Source organism: Rhagoletis zephyria, unplaced genomic scaffold (genome assembly GCF_001687245.7).
Source record: "Rhagoletis zephyria isolate East Lansing unplaced genomic scaffold, Rhagoletis_zephyria_1.1 Rzeph_scaffold_04627, whole genome shotgun sequence".
Lineage (NCBI taxonomy): Eukaryota > Metazoa > Arthropoda > Insecta > Diptera > Tephritidae > Rhagoletis > Rhagoletis zephyria.
Genome location: NW_016161710.1, coordinates 1 through 19,173, shown reverse-complemented (window position 1 = coordinate 19,173; position 19,173 = coordinate 1). Strand labels below are relative to the sequence as shown.

The 19,173-nt window shown below is 33.7% G+C and overlaps 1 long non-coding RNA gene across 1 annotated transcript; it reads right to left on the bottom strand.

Annotated features, from left to right (window-relative positions):
* Positions 1–12,141: 12,141 nt before the first annotated feature.
* Positions 12,142–16,453, bottom strand: LOC108370988 (uncharacterized). The gene is made up of 2 exons (XR_001848702.1): positions 16,039–16,453; positions 12,142–12,221 (listed from the first exon to the last, which is right to left on the bottom strand). It is a non-coding gene; the product is annotated as an uncharacterized LOC108370988 (long non-coding RNA).
* Positions 16,454–19,173: the final 2,720 nt, after the last annotated feature.

Below are 19,173 nucleotides of genomic sequence, written 5' to 3'. Positions count from 1 at the left end.
TATACAATTGCACGCTCATTTTCCGAAGTTTTCTCCAACCGTGTTCACCTTTCTAACCAATATTTTCACTTTAATACCGCAATTGCGCGCCCTTTACTTTTAAAATATTTTCTCTTTTCTTTTCATTTTTTTCCCGAAACAACGATGATCATATTAAATTTATATTTGAAGCCAAAGTAAAGATGAAGAAGAAGAAGCAAATGTAGAGAAATGCTATAAGAAGATCGCCTCAATAAAGTCATTTAAACGCGCAAATGGCGAAACAAATTGAGTTAGTAGCGCCCGCGATGGCAATCAACGATAAGCGATCTAAGTGAACAGCGAGCGATCAGCGGTGATCAAGCATAAGGTAACAGCTGTTGTCGCTTGTGCCACAAAAATTATTGTGTGTGTGTTTATGTGTGTGTGTGTGTGTGTTTATAAGTGAGCTGCACTATAGATTGTGGTTTCTCACACGTACGTAGGTGATCGTCAAGGTAAAGCCAGTTAGAATTACTAGCCATGGCAAATTTGTAGCAGCAGGCATCAAATGTCTATCGGCTGACAGTGAGATCACAACAATAAAAACAAACAAAAGCCAAGTAATAAACTAAAATGATGACAGTAGCAGCAGTGGCGAACAGAAGACATGCTGCTGCTGGCTGTTGATTTTCAAAGATTCTATCGTTGCCATCAAAAGTTGCTTGTTTGTCTGTCTGTGTATTTAGATATGCTTGTGCGCACTAGTAAACCATTTGCTAGCACGACGATCTCGGCGGCTGCTGACCCATTGTGAACCGAACCAGTGCAGCGGCCCACTTACCGAATAGTTTGTAGTGCTTGCGTCCAATGACGTTGGCAGTTTAGTTGAGGTGGCCTTGTCTGCGACACACTTTTCGAAGCCAAAATAATTTACGAAATTCTTTAGTTCAGCTGTTGAGCTTATTAAAAAAGAATTGAGGCTGCTGAGTCCGCTGAGGCTGTGGCGCTGTGCTTTGCGATTTAGAAGGCTTTGTGTGAGTTTAAGCATATCGAATCGACTGATAACAATCAAGAATAATGAAGAACAAATTATAACTCAGTTGGATTATTGTGATGAAGTGAAGTTTCAAAGGAAAAACTAGGCATACAAAATTCTTTCTTCTGTTCGGTTTCGCTTTGAGACAACCGCATCAGCACAGCTTCTAATGGCAGCAACAGCAGTTGGATAAGCGTAATAATAAAAATGAAGTAGTTGCTTTTGAAAGCATAACAATTTTTTTTATTAAAGCTAAAGCAACAGTAGCAATTGATCGCACAATAAAAGTGGAACAATAACAAAATCAGCTGTAGGTTAAGTTAAGTGCTCGTTGTGGCTGCAACAATGTGGCTACTCTAAACCTAACCATTTACGGACAATTCACGGCCACTTTGCTGCAAATGAATTGTGCAAATTTGTGGTAGCAGACGGCACTGATTGTGAGTGCAAAAAAGCTTCTATGTTGTTGTTATAATGGCAGCAACAACAAAAAAAAAACGATTGCATTTATGTTTGTCGTAATAATAATAGCAAGTGATTGGCAATAATGCTGTCGAGAGCAGTGCCGAACAGTGTAGAATGCAATTACTTTCAAAGTACGTACACTCAAATTTATGTATTTATTGCAATAATGCCAAATGAGCGTTAAGCAGCAATAAAAGGGGAAAATAAAGGAGCGTTTCTGCTACGGGTATGAGTAAGTTTTGAATGCAACTTTGACGGCATAAGTGAGTTTTTTTTTGTTTTTTTTTAACAGTTCTGCACTCGTATGTATGAAGGTAAAAAAAAATTTAGATACAAGTGCACAATTGGAAAAATTTTAAAAGCTGCTATTAGTAATTAATAGACAAATTAAAAAGTTAAAAACCCTTTTAAGTTTTTTTTAGTTATTTCTTTCTAGTTAAGTAGTACACGTTCTCAATATAAACCAAATGCGACTATAAATACGGGCTTTTCAAACATCACGAAACCTGCGCCACCTATCGGATGAATGCATATCATTTGCTTTGTCATCGAGTTCTAAGCTAAGTTCGAAGTTTCAAGTGTCTAGGTCTTCAGTTGGTTAAAAATTGATTGCACGATGATGAAAGAATATGAACAGGAAAGATTAAAATCTTTTAAATTAACAGAGATTAGATTATGTGTGAGAGTATATAAAATTGCATGATGTTTCGGCGATTCGTCGTTTTGTCCATTGTTATCGGCACTTTTGTTGCTATCGTTGTCATTATTGTTGTCGTTGGAGATAACTTTATTATTATCGATGTCCTTGTCGTTATCGGTTAATTTATCGTTATCGAATACTTTATCGTTATCGGTATGTTTGTCCTTATCGGTATATCGGTATTCTTGATTGTATCTCCTCCGTTACCATTATCTGTTTTCTTGTCGTTGTCGATTACTTTATGTTGTTTCATTCATTCATTCATTCTTTATTCAGATGAGGTTACATCGCTATCGATATGAATGTGATCGGCTATTTAATCACTACCAATATTCTTGTCGTTATCGTTTACTTAATCGTTCGATAAAGTTAGCAATGCTGTATTTATGGCTATATGTATATGTCCCTAAATCTATTAGAGGTAATAAACTTAAGAAGCTTTCCTCGTTTAGACATTTCAGTTTTACAGCATTGAAGTCCTATTTCATTTGATACCAAACTTGTATAATTTGGATTAGCGGTTTGTTTTTTTTTATCGGGAAAGGGCTTTTATTTCGGGATAAAAAATATTTGGCCAAGTTAAATTCGTAAAAAAATAACTCTTATTTTCGGTCCGCATTGATTATTGCGAATGCGAAAGCAAATGCGAATGTCAAAATTAATGCGGAAGTTCCGCGGTTGCGAATGCGTATGCGAATATTCGCAACAACACTGCTCTGAACGGCTTCGCTCAGCTCGCCACCGCTTCCTGTGTGTGCGTGCCTTTAAGTTAAGTATGGCAAAAATTTCGTAATTTTTGAGGTTTTTGTTTCGGTGAAATTTTTACGATATTTTTATAAATTTTGTTAGATTTTTTCACAAATTTTCGGTATTTTTTCGTATATTTTTGGGATCTTTCGAGACCTATCGAGACATTTCAGGGACATTTTCGGGCCCCTCTTTTCGCATTAATTCCTGTTTTTAATGGGAGTTTTCAGGATTTTCCTCCGATTTAAAAAACAATTAAGTGCCATGAATTAATTTCGAGTTTTTCATTAATTTTCAAGATCAAAAAATTAAAACTTTTTTGATCTTTTAGGGTTTGTAAAGATTCTTCTGGCGCTTTTTGGGACCTTCCGTTATTTTTTCCGGCTGATCTTGTTCTTCGTGGGACCACCAAATTTTTCAGAGGTTAAAAAAAAAATTTAATAACAAAAATGTCTGGGACTATTCAAAATTAGAATGCCACAGTTGTGGTATGCCGTTTTTAGATCCACAGCTGAAGCAAAGCTGTGTGTATAAATAATTATAGCAAATGAAAAAACAACAAAAAAGAAGTTATCATATAAATTGCCCACTCAAGAGATTTAGTAACCCTAAGTCACCAAAATAAACAAAAAAGTAAGTCCCCCTCTGATAGAAGATATAAAAACAAATACAGCTGATAATTATTAGAACCATAAATTAGGTATCAAAAAAAGATAAAAATATGACCAACAAACTGACTACACTAGTTGGTTCGAAAGGAATTATATTTCATAGTTATAAAAAATAAAATACAGTATGAACACCATTGAAACGCTATTTAAACTATATGTATAGTGATACAAAAAATGTAAAACCCTCAATAAATTAAACACATATTTATGTATATGTATATAAGTGACAACAAAAATCGAGCTGATCAGTCGACGCATCGCGCACTTCACCAGGCGACAGCAGCGAGAACAAAGACATTAATTGTCTGAAAAAAAAATGTATATACGCAGGCACACACATTCAAACATACCCGTATGGTTAAAGTACGATAATTACATTTAATTGTTGATTGAGTTATCAACTTTACTTTCTGGTTGTTATTGTAATAGCATATGCGCGCAATATGAGTTAAACAGCTTGGCAGTTACGTGAGTGCAATTAAGTACTTACTTACATACATACATATGTATATGCAAATGGTACGTTTTTATAAATACTACGTCATATATACGTATTCGATAATTGAGTGCATAAACGTCAATTGCTATGTAAAGGCCTAACACTTTGTTCCATAATTTTCTCAATTTGAATTTTAGCTTTTAGAAACTCCATTTCAATTAGGCTGTTCAACACAAATACTTATTGTAGTGTTAACACAGTTGGCCATTAAGTGTTATACAACTTAACTTCGCACAGCAGCCTATGTAAGTCAATATTTATATTTGTTTGCATTTTTTTTTCTTCTAATTTATTTTTTTTTACTTTTTAATATCCACTCGTATTTTCCTCATTCTCATCGCGTATAATTAGCTTGTGTCTATGTGCGCACGTCATCCATTTGTGGTTCGCTGAAGGTCGCTTAGTGGGCCAAAAGTGTTAGTAGCTGATTAGTTCAATTATATTCATTTACATATGTGTGTACATACATATGTACTTATATAGCTTATTTCTCGCATTAACTGACCTTTTGCATACGTTCTAAATCAAATCGAGAAAATTGTTAATTCCACAGTTAGTTAGGCAATTTAGTTGCTAAACGTTAAATAAACAGTTCTGATTTGATAAACAAATACTTGAATGGGTATTGTTGCTAGGAAATGCAAAAACGACTTTCGCTTTTTTCTAATCGTAGATAGTTAACTGTGAAATTACATATAGGGGACAGTGCTAATTACTTGTTTGACGCTATATTAAGTTTTATTTGTTGTAGGCTACATTTTATTAGCCTGCTAACGCTAGTTTAGTAATTAGGAGAGGTTACTCAGCAGATAAATTTTATTCAAAGACGCGACGTTTAATTATGGCAGGCACCAGAAGCATATATGTATGTAGTACATTAGACTACATCACTCCCCATACAAAAAAAAAATCGGTACTGTTTTCCCATTGGATTTTGTAAAAATATTAGGGGTTACGTGGGCTGCAACGATTTGAAAATACCTCCAAAAATGGAGTTTTTATGAATAAAGATAGTTTTTTAAAATATCATCTTAGATGACAAAGTAGTTTGAGCTTAAAAAATTTGCATACAAATATAAAAATAAAATTAACGGAATTATAACCACGCGATTTTTGTTGCTGTTTTTCAACTTTTTTAAAGATTGGTTTAAGAAAAACTTAAATCACTCAGCCAAAACTTTACCCATTCAGTACCATGGGAAAGTTATTTTCTCACCCTTTTTATTTCTTTGCAATAAATTCATGCAGGTCAAAGTTTTTTTGTTTTGCAAACATCAACACATCTTAATTTAACTTGGAACGACGCTCGTTCTACTTACCTTGCATGACAAGGGCGGGAAAATACTTGCCCAATGACACCTCATAAGTCGAAATCGGTATAGTTTTGGCTAAGTTATTAAAATTTTTCTTAAATCTATCCGTTTGAAAAATTTTAAAAACAGCATCAACAATCTCATTATTATGATACCGTTGGAAAATAAATTATATTTCTAAGCAGATTTTTTTTTAAGTTTAAACTGTTTTCTCATCTGAGGTGACCTTTTTCAAAAACTATTTTAAGAATATATTTTTATTCTTAAAAAGCTCCATTTTTGGAGGTATTTTCAAATCGTATTTTTCCGAAATATTTTGGTGAAAGTCTTCAAATATAATGAGTTTTGTAATCCCGGCGGAAAAACCGCAACTTTTTTTGGTGAAGCAGTCTAATGTACATATCGCTCCGTTTCTGCCTTAACCTCGTATCTGCAGTAGAGATATTCCAGAGAGTGTAAGAAAAAATGCATAATTTCTTCCCCTAGGATACAATAATCGCTTTTTTACTTAATATTTCTGGATCCACTAAAAGTAGTGAACACCCTCATTAAGTCTTTGTTCTATTTTCATATAGTGTGAAGCTTAAACAGCTGTTATAAGTGGTAATATTAGTTTTCCCAGAAATTGTAGTTAAGGCAGTAACGGGACGATATGCAAGTTGTTTAAACACATCTCCTAATATGGTACGTAAATGGTTGCAAAACATTCAAAGGCACAAGGACCAGGCATAGTTACGTCGTCTTAATAATGTCGGGAATATCGACTGAGGTCCCCTCAACTAAAAGCGAACTTGACGCCAAGGCGAACCGTTCAAATAAAGCCTTCGGGTAAGGCTTACGAAAGCGTGCTCGCTAAGATGCGGCAAAAAAGCTCGCACATCTTAATGGAATGAGGAAAGTACGTACACAGCTTCGAAAGCAGGCTAGTAAGAACTCCAACGAATGTTACAGAAATAAAATTTAGGATCAGTACAGTGCACCTCTAAAGAAGTATTAAAGAATCATCCGTTATACCACAGAGGCTTTCTGGAGGGAATTTTGCTAACCCAACGGTGGTGCCAATAAGTCGGCCAGGCTACGCGGAATTCTCGCCAAAGAGCGCTCTGAACCAACATACATAAGTAAACATGTATGTCAAGAGGTTAGATGGCTTATGAACCGAGAACACACTTACCTGAGTGTAGGGAAGTCATTACCAGTGCTCTAAATACTCGACTAAACTTCTACGAGGACCCTCTAAAGAAGCTTTTCGACGTAGGAAAAATACAATTACTTGGCTATTTTACGTTTTTTGCCTTTAAATCACCATTCTTTCAAGGAATACTATCAATCATGCTTCATAAAGCTTCGCAGGTGGTCATTCCGGTTCGGAATGCTACTTCTAGAGGGTGTTGAATACTGAATAATTTAAAGCTAATCTGGAGGAATATTAAGGTAAATGCCGCCTATTAGATCTGCACTTAAGAGACAGGATATCAAATTCGAGCTCTCAACATGTTTACCTGAAACGAAGGTCAAACGGATATCGCTCGTCAAAAAAAGGTTCGCATATACATACCTACACGAGGCGCTTATAGAAGTAGGTTCCTACGGCAAGTCAGCAAGGAGCACCTCGCAAGGAGTGTGCTTTTAACGCTACTTTGGCTTGTATACCATTTGCTGGCCAAAAAGGGGATATTCAGATTTTACGTAACCACCAATGGGAGCCATATTTCTGATGACAAGAAACATTTTGCTATTTATTTATTTTGCGTACTTTTTTATTTATTTATTTATTACAGCTAATGGCCTAATTTCGTAATACTTGAAAAGTCCATATACCTCGTTGCTTAAGACATAGCTTTGAATTTTGTGGTATCTGGTCAACGGGGTTTAGAAAAAAAGCTCACATTCTAATAAGACAATCACAACTATTTGCATTGTTAATGACAAAAAAGAAGTTATATAACTGATCTTCTTTTTGTGAGAATTTCTAACAAATTATGTTGTAAGCTATGTTAGTAGCGCATGCTTACACGCTATGCCGCTAAATAATTAAGTTGTTGATGCTCGTAGTTTGACTGATCAATCTGTTCAAATTAGTCTACTGGGAATAGCCTTTAGCTTAGCACAATTGTTAGCTTTTTTTTGGTTCTATGTTTACTCATGAGAATTAAAGATTTCACATTTGTTGCACATTTCAAAATTTCCGCTGCAATTTTATCTATTCATATGAGAGTTTACGCTTAGTAATTTATTATTTTATAATGCATTTAGTAATGATTGAGAATTCTAATCCGCTGATCAATATTGTAATAGAATTAAGTAATAAGGCAATAAGTGATAAGCTTATTATAATAGGAGGAAGTAATTGTGCAGGAAATTTAAGGCCGCAGGCAAGGAGTATTTAAATTGAGAGAATTTCTCATGTCAATGTGTAGAGGGCAAAGTCGAAGGTAATAATTTGTGATTATTATTAGATAATTTTATTAAGTGCATGCCTTGAATTTCTTAATCCATTTAAATACTAGATAGCTTCCTCATATGAATTTGCGGTTAAATGTAAAAGAAAAGAATCGCCAAAGGAATGAAACAAAAGAAAAAATACAGTAAGGGAATGTGAAGCTTTTAGTGAACACACACGAGTTTTGTTTTCATTCCCTAGGCTTGAAAAAACTTTAACATTTTGGGGTTCTCAGCTTTCTATACGAAATTCTTCCAGTCATAGCTTTTACTGGTTTTAAATGAAATTGGACCAATAAAAAATTTTCTTTTTCTTCTTGGTTTTTATTTCATAATTTTTGGCATTGAGTCGCTGGGAAAAAATTGCTTTCATTCTACTTTAAACATGTAATACTTAACAGTGGTGAGCTTAAAGCCCTGCAGTCAAACGGAAGTTCAAATGACTTCTGATGAGTTTTTAATAGCCACTACAGCTTCTGGCTAGGAAAACCATCAATGCTGAATAAATTCCAGCAAATATTTCACATAGAAAATGGGTCAGTGTGAGTAAAGTCTTTTCAATTATCAACAAAAAAAAAAAAATATATATATATGTATACATAGAAATACAACTAAAACCGCCAAATGCTTGTCTACAAAGCTATTTCACCTTCTAAATTCAGATGTTTTGCAAATTTTTTTCTGAGTTTTTAATCAAACACAAATGTAGTAAATAAATATTTATGACCCAGTTATCAATTTGATTTCGCAATTCTTTTCTACGAATTTCTCTTCTACATTTAACTTCACTCAGCTAACTTGGGGAGAATTAATATAAACCGCTGAATTAGCACTTATTAGTAAGTGTGATTTTGCCGTTTTTCAAAAACTTTAGTTTTCTACAAATGCTATAATTTTTTTACATTTTTAATCATTGTCGGCATATACATATGTATGTATGTATGTATGTATATAGCATGTAAAAATTTTTATGTGCACTCATGGACAAAAGAAACGTGGAAACGTACTATATCCAAGCTTTGAAATTTTAAATTTAAAAAAATCAATCGTAATTTTCAGCGATACGAAATTAGCACCTTATGAAACTAAAATTAATGGGTTACAAAACTGCATACTCGAAAATTATCTGAATAAAAAGTTTGAAATTTTGATCAATTCTTTTTGACATTCGATCACTTCTTGTGGATTTTTTGTAAGCTTTGAAATTTTAACTTATGTTGTTTCTGTTATGGACGAACTATATTTTAATTAAAAAAATATTATAACAAACAAATAAATAAATATTGAGTTTTGCACCTATAAAAAATACATGCGAAAATCTCCAAATATTTTTTACGTTATATTTTTTCGGTATTGAATTATCCATTACAATTCCGACTTTACTTTCTTTGAACTACCCTAATTTACATACATATATATGTACTTACTTTCAGTTTGCCTCTTCATTTATTATCCATAATTTATAAAACATGTAAATAAGTAAATTCGCCTACAGGTCTATCGATAGCTATGCAAATAAATATTAGCATTCGCACTTGAGTCACGCCGCACTCCGAATATAAACATATGTACAGTGGCGGCCAAAAATTGATGAATGCTGTTTCGTTTTTAATATTTACAATGTTTTTCAAGTTAAATTTTTTCTTATAAAAAATATGGTTTCAAACTTATACAGAATTTAGAAAAAATCCGCAAATTTTTATCTTAATTTCGAGCTTTGAAACCAGAATTTTTAGAAATTTTTTGGGTATGCAGTTAACAGGCTTACAAAATTCTAGTGATTTTTAATATATATTTTTTTTTGTTAATGGCGTTTTTTCCATATAAACATGAATTTCTTGTGGAAGATATACGCAAAGGCCGTTTGCGAAAAAAAATAAAAAGGCAACTCCAGTTTACCTAAATTTCGCTACTTATATGAAAAAAAAACACAAAAGCCGTCGGCAAAAAAAATATTAAAAAGCAATGCGATTTTTGAGAAGCTTAAAACTTGCACTTGCTTTGCTAAAATTTTATAAGCCTGTTAACTGCATACCAAAAATTTTTTTTTTAATTCTGGTTCAAAAGCTCGAAATTAGATAAAAATTTGTGTGATTTTTCTAAATTCTGTATAAAGGTTGAAAGTGTGATTTACATAGTTTTTGTTGAAGCATGAACCATACTTTTATAAAAAAAATATCAAAAAAATTGTATCTTAAGAAAGGTCCATTTTTGACCGCCACTGTATGTACACTGCCGGAGCAAATTATTGGCACAGCAAATTTTTCGCAATATATGCAATTTTTATTTTTCAACTTTTAATCAGATTTTTTGATTAAGCAGTTTTGCAGCCCACTAAATTCTAGTAAAAAAATGCAAGTTCGGAGTGAGTCAAAAATCGCAGTGATTTTTGAGAACTTTTTTGTAGAAGGTGTTTTGCATTTTTTCCATATTTTTATACAAAATTGGCGGAAAAATATTAGAATAAACATTGTTGCGTATATTGTGAAAAATTAGCTGTGCCAATACTTTTTGCCGGCAGTGTATGTATGTATGCAGAATATTTAACTCATTATCTAGAAGCATTTTTTTTTTGCACGCGCTGATTACCAAGACAAACAGTTGTATATATTTACACATGTATATACAAATGTCAATTTTATACAATTGTTTTGGTTTTTATATCCATATTTATTTTTCTTTGCAAAATTTTGCTACCTACTTTTATTGTATTAATTCACCACGGTCGGTATTCGTAATGATGAATCGTTGGCAAATAAATTTCTGCGATCAAATGTCGATAATTACCATATATTTAGAATTCTTTGTTAATTAAATATTCTAGCTGATTATTGTAGAAATGCACGTCGAAACGGCTTTATTTATGTAATTAGAAAAAGCAAGCAATCAATTCTGCTAGGTTTATTTTTGCTGATTTTTTATTTTTTTTTTTTTCGTGGCTTATCATCTGTGCGATATGAAAAATGTGTTTACCTTGCTATTAATATCGGCTACGGTAATTTTTATTTACATAAAAAGTTTGATGAAAGCTAAGTAAAATTCTTATGACAAAACGGAAATGCGCAACAAGAAATAATTTATTTATTGTGGTATAAATGATCGAAGAGAAAATTTTTGTGAAGAAAACGAAGCTGAGGCTTTGTTTAGAAAGAGTAACTACTCATCTTCTGATGGTGAAATCGTTACAGAGCGTTTATAAATGATCACTTTGCATTTGTATCTATTTTGTCTAAATTATAGAATGTTTATCTGCGTAAAGCACCTCTTCGAAACATTCTTATGTATGATAAGACTGGTAAGTACCGGTAATCTAAACTCTATATAAAGGTAGAATTAAACCTACATACATATGTATGTGTACATGCAGAGTTAAGTACAGGAGAAAGTACAATCTCATTGACAAAATCTTTATTATTTGTTATCAAAACAGATTTTACCCCATTTAAGCTCCACTCCAATTTTCAGAAGTGTTATTTCCGCTTAAATAGTTGTATTTGCTTGACTATCATTCGCGTTCAGGTATCACTTAATTGCATACTCGTGAATGTTCTCCTTATAAAAGATATAGCTTGGTACATACCTGTGGACATTTGACAAAAAAAACCTCTGTGCTTTGTGTTGGTTGGAATTTAGAGTAAATTATACGGAGCTTCCATTTAAAAATTTTATATTTTTATTTAACTATCATCAAGTTAGCATCTTGAGCTACTCCTATTATTGACTAAACAAAAAAATATTATTCGACAACTCAATGAATTACAGCTTTGAAGAGAAAATGACCTCACTCGAGAGAAGTTGTTTTGTCAAAAGTCCACAGAATTCGGCGTTAACGCTAGGCGCCAGAAAATGCTCAGCCCAACGCTTTTGTTTAGGTAAGGCAGTTAACTGTCGCACCAGAGTTGAATGCGACCTTAGACGTTCAAAGCAGGAAAATTATTTTCAATTTAATAAGTACGAGTAGATAGTTATTTAATAAACACATTTTTTTATTTTTTTTTATAAGCATTTTTTCTAAATTATTCAATAAGCGAACTAATTTTGCATACTACCCACCTTCTGATGCGAAAACGTCCGCCAAATACCATTTTTAAATGGCTAATAGTATCCACGATTGCAGAATCCAGTTTCGGTTTGATTTCAAATATGTTTGTGACGTCGTTGTATGGAATTCGGTTGTGTAACCAAAGTGCGATGTTTAAAAGATGTTTTTTTTTATTTTGAATTATTTTTCACTTGCATACATCAATTTCACAATAAAATGCAATTCACTGTAAATACAGCTTTGTTATTCGGCCACGTTGTTTTTGACCAGTTGAGAAATGACAGTATTTTATTTCATATTGCATTTTCTACTCGCAAATTTTTTTTTGTTGTTTTGCAGACTTTGCTGGTTTAGAATTTCGCAAGAAAAAATAAGAATTTTAAAGCACAGAAGGCGCAAATGCAAATGAAGTGGACGTAATACGTGGGCTTGAAGTGAAATAATAGTGGAAAAAGTAATACACGAACTGGCAGTTCAAAAGGTTTGCGCGCAAAAAAGTGGAACAGCTTTGAATATGTTTAAACAAAAAAACACAACAGCAACAAAAAACTGCAAGAAAGAGACTTTGAATGAAGCGCAAAATTCTTTGAAAAAAAATTGCACAAAACAGCCGAGCATGGCAAAGTCGGTAGAAGTTGCAATTACAGCAACAAAAGCAGTAGCTGGCGACAAAGCAAAATGCAAAGTGCAACCATAAAGGGATACTAGGGGTATTCACGATCTGGTGCATACTGTCTACCGTGGTGCAGAAATAGCACCAAAAGCATAATTGCCTACTTTTGTTGTTGTTTGAACACATGTAACAACAAAAATTATGCTATCTATGCACCGTGCTAGACAGCGTGCACCGGATCGTGAATACCCCTACTGTTTAGTAGCAAGCATTGTTTCTTTTTTGTGGTTATATCTTTTAAAATTTATTGAATTTACTTTTTCTTTGTCTTCGACATTTTGGCTGCCCAGCTGATTGCACGACCACAACAAAGCCACAGGCTGCAGCGATTCATGGGTAAATGCGCAGTTAGTCTACACTTCATAAAAAACTTGTTTTGCATTATTTTATATATTTTGTTTCTTTTCGCTATTTGCAAAGTTTTTATTATTAAGTTTATTTCAGTTTCAGTTGCTGCGCAAAAAAAAAGATCATAATGAAATTTTTATTGTATGTCTGTATGCCACAAATGTTCGTGTCTTCAACTTCATTTCATTTATTTCGCTACTAAATTTATTCCCCCTTTTCTGTTTTTAGGCATGACAAAAATGACACCACCAGTTCCTAGCACAAGAGCCCAATATGATTGAAGGGTATGTAACTATGCAACTCGTAATTTGTTGTATTTTTTTATTAGCATTTTAACAGTCATTTTGCACGAAAACGTGTACTTTGTTGGTGGAGTCTCTTTGTTTCTGTATTTTTTTTTTGCTTTTCCTTTATTTGTTATTCTTGTTGTCGCTAACGCATGGCCAACAAATACATGAACAATCGTAAGAGACACGTTAACACACCGTACTACCAGGTGAACGTCAACAAAACACACAAAAAAAAGTCACTGTTAAGCCACAACGGACGAATGATTTTACCAACACGACGATGGCGACAGTGCAGTGCGCATAAAAAGGGGAAAGTTGACTTTTGATTGTTGTTGCCTGCGTTTTATATTTATTTGTGTTTGTTTTTCTTTTTGTTTCACATTTATTGCTGTTTTTATTTATTTTTCGTTGCTACGAAAAGTCGGCTACTTTTGCTGGACAAATACGAAATAAACACACGCGATTGACACGGTCACCAGGGGAATACGCAAAAACAAGAGAAAAAACACAGAAACATACAAAAACGAAAAAAATGAGAAACCATGAAAAAGTAAAATTACACACAAGTCGCGTTGAAAAAAAAAATTGTATTTGAAGGAGTCGCGAAAATTAGCACTGGCAGCTGGCAATTGTCTGTTATTTTTTATAAAAATATTTAAAAATGCTTGTAAAAAGATAAATAGTTTTGTATAGAATATTGAGAAATTGAAAAATAATATACGAAAAGTCAATTTGTGAAATAGTTTTCAAAAGTTTTCAAAACGAAATGAATTTAATTTGCGTTTAAGTTCAATAAGGGTACTCACACACTGGTGAAATCATCAAGCTGAGTAGCTGCAATTGATTTTTTATGTTACTCCATTACAAAATACATTAAAAAACAAATCAAATTAAAAAAGGGTTTTTATTATTTTTTGGCCTAAAAATCATATTGTTTTTCCACAATAATTTTTTATATAAAAATGCTTCAAGCTCAATAAAAATTGTTTAATAAAATTAAAAGGCTAAACAAATTTATTCTGTCCATTTTTTTAAGTTAAGTTATGCAAGTTTTCAAGGAAAAAACGGTTAAAAATATATTTAAATTCATTACCGGTATTCACAATGTAACGAGATGAATAAGGTGGATAGATTTAAGCGTAGATTTCAGTCGCATAGAAAAAAAAATGTAATAAAAACCCCGAAAATAATTGATAAAGATATGGACAACATTAAAAACAGTGCGCGCAAAATTAATGACTCATTAAAAGCGCATTCGAAAAATCAATTTTGTGCAATATTTTAATAAAAGGAAATATTTTCTATTGACTTAAAATTAGATAGCAAGCTGTAACCGCGAAAAACGCAAGTGAAATATTTAATTTTATTTTTTTGATGCAGAAATGCTTTATGAGAATTTTTGCGTAAAAAAATTTGATATCTTTAATATTCTCTATATATGCAGTATTTAATTAAACTGAAAAAGGCTCGAAATTCGCGAAACAAGTATGGAATGATTTTGGAATTTTGAGTTTTAAGGATTTCGCCTGATTGAATTAGAATTTTAGAATATGGGTATTAAAAATATTAAATCAACTGCTTAGAGTAAGAAGCCGCCTTCAAACCCAAAATTCTAAATAATGATTTTGTTAATAAATTTTTTTTTACTAAAAACTGCTTTGAAAAATTCAAAAATTTATATTAGGTTTATTCAATTGAACTGAAAAAAGAAAGAAAAGTATCGAAAGTTCTAATGTAATATAAAAATGGCAGCAAATTTTTTAAAATTTCGAGTTTTAATGAGTTGTAGGCTTATAGACATCGCCCAATCGAATTAAATTTTATAATAGGCGTATTCATACAAATGTCTGGACAAAAATCAACTGTTCAAAGGAAGATCCCGCCTTCAGGCTGAAATTCTAAAAATTAATTTGGTTTATTTTTTACAAAAAAATTATTTTTCTAAGGAATACTTCTATGATTGACTGAGAAGTACACCGGCTAGCATATTAAAAAAATATATATTTGTATAAAAAATTTAACTTATTGCTATTCAATAGCGGCATTCACGAACTAGTCAAAAACAAATCATGAAACTTATATGTAAAAATAATTTCACATCTTGGGGTTTTCGCAGATTGCTGAATCTACTGTAAATAAATGGCACCAAAATATTTGGTTTCTGGCGAGCGAAATTGATGAATTATTATAGATTTAGGATCACTGATTTTCTGAAGTCGTAACTTAAGAATTAGCATATCTTTTTTCTAACCTCAAAAAAAGCTATTTTTGTGATGTTTTACTGGTGTCAGAAAAAACAAAAATTAGCAATTTTCATATACTGACTTCAGATTCGGAACTCAAAGTTTGGCTTGTTTTTCTTTCTAACCTCGAAAAACTTATTTTTTTTGTAAACTTCTATTGGATTTATCGAGGTTGGAAAATCAAACAAAAAAAAATTTTTAATTCTGTTAAAACAACTTATGATATCTTGGTGACAAGATCACTTTTTAACATTGATTAGATATACATAATTTGTGAATATCCCGTTAAAAACAAAATCAGAGTTGTACACGAATTTTATTCTTTCAAAATAATTTTTCTTTCTGATGTATCAAATACATTAATATTAGTATGTTTCTAAGTTAAAATCAACCACAATGCGAATTATCATTTTATTTATTTCAATATTTACTTTGAATAATTTTTCTTTATTAAATTTTCATTTCGGTTTCTATTTAAAATTTTTTTAAAGTTTCAACACAAATTTCTTCAGATGTTGCAATTAGAATTGTTTTTTTTTTCTCTTTTATGCATTTTGCCCACAGTCTCACACGTCTCTTTTAGCACAAAGAAATATTCTCATACTAACACTTTAGGCTTAAATCTGCACACCAGTATTAGCTAAAACAACAACACATCCAAAGCGCAGATGTGAGTTTCTTTATTTCCTGCGCGTACATGCGTGGCTAGACAATTTTTGCCAATTGTTTGTTCAACTTTTGCTTCAATTAAAGATTTTTTTCAATTGCTTTTTGGCGTTCGCTCGAAAAACTCGCCTCGAAAACAAAAAAATTTTATGATAACGCGTACGCGCCGATTTGCTCGTGCAAACGCGTCAACAGTCGCTACTCGTTTGAACCATAAGCAACCATAGTCACGCAAACAAATGGCCAACAAAAACGTGTGGCAGCAAAACAAGTAAAACAAATGCTTGTTTATTTAGAGAGCAAGCGCGCTATTGGAAGAGTCAAGTAAATTGAAAAACTACTCCGAAAAAAGACAACAGAGATTCGGAGTGGTGCACAGGTAGCGAGCGGCATTTCTTGTAGTGACTAAAGCTGATGTCACATAAAACTTTTGCTTCGCTTTACGTGACAGATTCGCTTTGACAGATAAGATGAATTGTATGAAAATGCACAAAGCATGCCACATAAATCGTTGAAGCGGCAGCGCGAAGCGAAAAGATGGTCAACTCCCATCTTTTTGCGCGCTTTGACAATCAGCCGGTTTAATATTTATTTTGTTTCGTCCAAATTCGGGTTTTCATGCAGAAACATAAAACTTAATTACATTGCTGATAATTTTAAATCAAAATAATTAAAATCCACAGCAACTTTGATGAGTAAAAAAGCGGTACAACATTGTTTTCTTGGCGTTCATTGTGGCATACCTTTTGCGTCTGGCGCTTTGCTGGCAAAGTTATAAATGTCACGCAAAGCTACAAAGTTTTATCTGGCATCAGCTTAAGCGAGCGCAAGTGCAAAAATGTAGCAGAAGCAGCGGGGATTACTTATTATGGCTAGTGGAGCAGCTGGTTAGCGCGCGCTCGCACCCACAGAACTGACAGCGCATCTCAATTTTTCAAAGTGCCTTCTCCCCGATGCAGTGAGTCGTGGAATGGGTGAGCGCCCATAGAGAGTATCAACATACTAAATAAATCAACCGGCAACGCAACTCGCTCCAACTTGCTAACTTGCAACCAGCCGCTGATTTAGCTGACAACCGGTCTGCTAAGCACAATCGAATATACATAGATGGAGGTACACCTCTGCTTGGTCAACAATACATTTGCCAAACTACGGCAATTTGTAGTTTGTTTGGAGAGAAATTCTCCCGCCAACAAATGCTCTTGGCGCCTTCAACTCTTTTAAGTGCTCCGATACGAAAATTTTCGGAGTGTAGGCACTAAGCGGCATTTCTCTTGCATTTTGGCTACCTAAGTTTGCTCGCAAGTAGTTGGCAACGCGATCGTGGGTTTTAAAATTTTACGCACATTGCTGTGTAGTGGGTTGTTGTTGAATAAAACATTGGCTTGCTAATAAAGTAAAAGTGACAATATTTCTTATGCGCCATGTTAAACGCACTCTGCTTTATGGAGAGAAAAATGCAAAAGAAATGAAAAAACTTCGCACAAAACAAATGCAAGTTTTAAACAAATTACGTCTAACGAAAATGTTTGAGGCAAAAGCAAGAGCCGCGCTACGCCAAAGGTTCGAAAACACAAAGAACCTCGATATTTAAGCGGTGGTTGAAGACTTCGACAGGATTTTATCCAACCGAGTATTATTTCTTCAGCAATAGAAGCTATGCAGCAGGGTTGCCAGAAGGCGACATGTTGACGAAAATCGTTACACAAATATTTTAGCACCCCGCATCCTTCTTTAATTGAAAACTAACTTGAAGTGATCAGCGGGCTGCATAAACCATCTTGACATTAAAGAAGTCAATAATAAAACTACTTAAGTGCAAAAAAATAGCCAACAATATAAAGTCAAATCGTCCGATATCTCTACTTTCTGCAATAATGATCAACTAGGCTTCAATAAGAACTCTAAACCAACCAAACCGCTCCTAGCGAACATTAAGGCATTCTTCTTCCCATCAGGATGAGTAAGTTGGTTGGGGAATTGACCGTGGGGTAAAGCGGGCCAGTATTACCTCGAGATCACACTTCTAAGCTCCTACAGGCAGGTGTTCTTTCGCCATTACTGTTTTACATTTACTACATTTCGAAGTTTCTGCATCCACAAAGAGAGTGGCACACACATACATATCTCATACGTTGATGACTGCTCGTAATTGACGTCTGATAATTGCATAAATATTCTGTGTTCGATAATGAATGGCTATCTTTCGGACCCTTCTTCAATGCAAATATACATACTTTCTCCACTAAAAAATCAACGGTGACCCTTTTCGATCTTGGACGAAGGTATTCGTGACCAGAGTTGGTTAAAAAATTTACGGATCACCTTTGATCATCAGGCCTTTCTTGAGAAAGGAATCTGCATTTGCAATTTATGTTTACCTAAAACGGCCGCTGGGTGCGCTATGATAGAAAAAACATGGAAGGAAAAGTCAGAACGCATCTTAACGAACCTACGGGCGAGATTCAGAAGTGGACCGCACATCTATTCAACCCGATGAAGATCAGGCGGCCTATTAATATTGTTAATGGATAATGGATAGACAATTACCACCATTAGGAGTGATAGGACTGTGAATGCCGTTGTCGAAGTTCAGCCACCACCTATCGCAGACGAAAAGTTTCAACTTTTTCTACCGTAGCAGATTAAACTACCACTTACGCATACTCGTTCTCAGTATACCCGACATATATCTGGCTGTGCTGGTCTGGACTACAAAACTTATGTAGATTATACCGTCCAAGCAATGTCAGCTCAGATGAACTAACAGGTTTCCGCCATCTCAACCTCCTGAAGACCGGAAGGGTAAGTGGTGTATGCCAACCAGAGCAGGTGTTCATATTACCTAAATTGGCTACGGTACCATTCGCTCAGTGAAAGGAGTTGCCAAGCAGGATCTTCTGATCGAACCCATTCGAAACAGGACGATTTATGGGCTTACCAACAGTGAATTTTACCCAGGCAGCAGTAAGTTATGCTGTTACAACAACAAGGAGACAGGACAGGGAAAATCCTCAACCTGGACTACTAAAGGGTGATTTTTTAAGAGCTTGATACCTTTTTTTTTTAAAAAAACG